This window comes from Danio aesculapii, chromosome 23 (genome assembly GCF_903798145.1).
Source record: "Danio aesculapii chromosome 23, fDanAes4.1, whole genome shotgun sequence".
Taxonomy (NCBI): domain Eukaryota; kingdom Metazoa; phylum Chordata; class Actinopteri; order Cypriniformes; family Danionidae; genus Danio; species Danio aesculapii.
The window spans coordinates 36323784-36327455 of record NC_079457.1 but is presented as its reverse complement, the minus strand read 5'-3'; the positions used below and the strand labels follow the sequence as shown (position 1 = coordinate 36327455).

Below are 3672 nucleotides of genomic sequence, written 5' to 3'. Positions count from 1 at the left end.
TCCTGGCTGGGTCAGTTGGCATTTCTGTGTGTCAGTCCAAAGACATGCGCTATAGGTGAACTGAATAAACTAAATTGGCTGTATGTGTATGAATGTGAGAGTGTTGGGTGTTTTCCAGTACTGGGTTGAAGCTGGAAGAGCATCCTCTGTGTAAAACATATGCTGGATAAGTTGGTAAATCATTCCGCTGTGGCGACCACTGATGAATAAAGGGACTAAGCCTAAGGAAAATGAACGAATGAATGCCAATGGCAAAAAATATGGCAAGTGGAAAAAATGAAATCCACATTCAGTCCTTTCAAAGAACTATTGAGCAGTCAGAACCTGTGATTTTACACTCCTTATCTCTCACACAGAATTCATGTGTGAAGTTTTACACTGAAGAAGTCATAGTTACTACAATGTAGAGCCATTTTTTTCCAGTCCAACAGAAATTCTCTCCTCTCAGACTATTTCTTTTTATATTCTGCAACTAAGGTATTACAATGGACCCTTTGCACAAGACTGTTATGACGCATTTAGCGGTCATCATAATCTTAAATCCTTGAAAGTTTTTAATATTTAGATTTTTGTAAAAAATATGAAAAATTATATGCATTTATTAACGTATTATATCATCTTTGCATCAAATTACAAAAAAAACGAATTACTGCTTATGTGAGGTGTTTCTAATGCAGCGTCTATGGGGCTAAGAGTACGTTTGACATTATTCTCTCCTCTGGCTGCCATCATCAGTCTCACAATATTTTTCCTCTTTTTTCTGAAAGTCTTGATAACATTATTGTGTTTTTTTTTTCTTTTATTATTTCAGCAAATAGGATTGTAAACAATGTATTTGTTGTACTCATTTACTGCACTCTAAGTTTACCAAACTATGACAACTTCTGCTGCTGAGAAACCCAGAAAGGTGAAAAGGGTCTATAGACATTAATTTTAAAAGTGACTAAAGGTCCATTTTAAGCCAAGAAATATAATTAGCGTACACACCAATTCACAATATTGTTTTTTTTTTATCATGAACACATTAATGCAGGATGGATTCTGACTGGCTGTCAAAGTTTTTGTCATTCATCAGATGGAACAAATGGGTTAAACATTATAACAGATAAACTATAAATAATTTATTATGCATTTGTAAATTATAGTTTGCTTTAGCATTAGTGCTAGGATCACCAGCGATCAAGCAGTTACAGATAGCTACTCACTTAAAACAGTTGGGTTAATAATAACCCAACAGGCAACCCATAGATGGGTCAATTTGGCACCGACCTTCTGTTGGGTTATTTTTAACCCAATCCATTGGGTTGATAAGGTTAACCCAACAAATTGGGTTATAAAAATAACTAATTTGTTGGGTTATTTTGCCTGGATATTTGTTGGGTTATTTAAGTGGCTTAACCACTATATAATAATAAATTATTATTATTATTATTATTATTATTATTATTATTATTATTATAGTAGTAGTCATTATAGTAGTAAAAAATACACAGCTTTTATTACATTGGCAAAGCTTTATTTAAATCCGTGAATTTAGTGGCACTCCTTTCACAATAACAAATGCCTAAGAGCAGTTTAGTTCATCCCCAAGCAGCAGGACAAGAGGGTTCTGCCTCTGTTGCTCCTCCTCCTCTAAGTACTGAATGAAATACAAGTATACACACATCAATTAAATAAAGTCCAAAATGTATTGTCATAAATAATGCACCTAGAGGTCACAAATCAACAAATTCTTGTTTTGCCTCCTGGTATGAGGGCCAAACCATCTTGCTGCACAATCTGTATGGCAGTGGAGAAAGGAAAGCTGGCTGAGTTGTTAAAGCACCATCTCCAAAGCGGGATCTCCAAGGCTGTCTTTATATCAAACAGAAAAAAACACAATAATTAAACTCAAAACAAGCCCCTCATATCAAAGGTGAAATGCTACAAATTGGGAATAAAACAGAGCTGTTATGCAGGATTGTCTCACCAGATGAAATGTCTGCTTGAACTGGTAGATCCAAGGCTCTCTTCTCTTTTTTTGCAATACGAGAGGATCCGCAGTGATGCATCTCCCCAAACCTCAAAAAGTTTCTTTGGTGTGTGGGTATAAAATACCTGTCCTGAGCAATCTAAAAATAAATAAACAAAAACAGCACTTAAATCCATGCCATGCAAACAGTACACTGGATTTATTAAAGGGATATTTTACACAAAAATGGAAATTCTGTCATCAGTAATTCACCCTCCCCTTGTTCTAAATCTCTCCTCAGATGAACACAAAACATGATATTTTGAACAGTATAGGTAACTAAACCATTCTTGGTCCACAGTGAAATTCCATAGCATTTGTTTCTTCTGTTGAAGTCAGTGGGGACTATTAAGTTTTTGATTTGCTTTGTCCTTTAAAGTGATCATTTGTGGTCAGCAGAAATAAATAAAAAATACATAAAAATCAATCAACAACTTGGTGGTGAGTAAATGATGAGTGCACCCAAAAATCAGTGAAACACCCATACACTACGGCCAATTTAGTTTATTAAATTTACCTATACTGCATGCGTTTGGACTGTGAGGGACATGCAAACTTCACACAGCAATGCCAACTGACCCAGCTCCAGGACATGATGGATTCGCCTCTGCTGCTGAATGAGTGTATGGGTGTTTCACCGATTTTTGAGTAAATGATTGTTGTTGATTTTTTTTTTTTCTGCTGACCACAAATGATTACTTAAAGGACAAAGCAAATCATAACTTGACAGTCCCCACTGATTCCAAAAGAGGAAAAAAAATGCTATGGAATTTCACACCAAGAATAGTTTAGTTACCTACTCCTCCATATACCAAATGATGTTCGCTCCAACCTTAAAACAGAAATTATACATTTGCACATGTATGCCAGACCAAATAACAATAAAAAAATCATGTATTTACCCAGTTTAGCAATGGAGAAAAGATAACTGGAAGTGGTCATCTCCAGGGGTACCTTAAACAAATAAAGAGAAAAAAAAAAAACTATGAAAATGTGCACTTTTAGCTGCAGGATTAGTCTTTTATGTGAGTTCTTAAGGTGCACGACATTTGCAAATGTCCATTTTACATGGTCAATTGTGCACTGATGTTCATCAGTGTGCTTAATTCTCATGCTCAGAAACTTGCAAAAGAGTCAAACTCTTGACCACAGATTTCTGCTGAAATAACTGGAACCTGTCAGTAAACTGTCATAACGGAATAATTAATATAAATAGGTTGTTGTCTGTAATATCTCAATTTATTTGGTCAAATGTTCCAGGAGTGGAGTTCTGAAATGTCTGAACTGTGCTTACACTCTTTATCAGTCATCTGTACTTACCAGTGGCCTCATGCCTGATACAGAGTCTAATACCAAATTCACACTCCAATAAGGCACAGAAACACTTTTGAAAGAAACATTTGTGTCTTTACACTCTACCGGTGCTGTTCAGAGAAGTATAAATGCATTTACAGAAGAATTACAAATGTAGAATTTGATTTTAAGACATATGGTGATGTAAAGACACCTTTACAGTGTATGATACTGCTTAAGTGTGTGTATCGGTGCATTTTTTACATCATGTACATATTACAAAATACAGAGATGTTGTTTTCTTACCTCTCAACAAGATTATCAAGGAGGATTAAAGCTCGCTCTGTCCAGAGCAACCTACAATGAAC

The 3672-nt window shown here is 35.3% G+C and overlaps 1 long non-coding RNA gene across 1 annotated transcript; it reads right to left on the bottom strand.

Annotated features, from left to right (window-relative positions):
• Window positions 1-1975: 1975 nt before the first annotated feature.
• Window positions 1976-3672, bottom strand: LOC130217809 (uncharacterized). Its single transcript, XR_008835904.1, has 3 exons — window positions 3611-3672; window positions 2914-2965; window positions 1976-2111 (listed from the first exon to the last, which is right to left on the bottom strand). It is a non-coding gene; the product is annotated as an uncharacterized LOC130217809 (long non-coding RNA).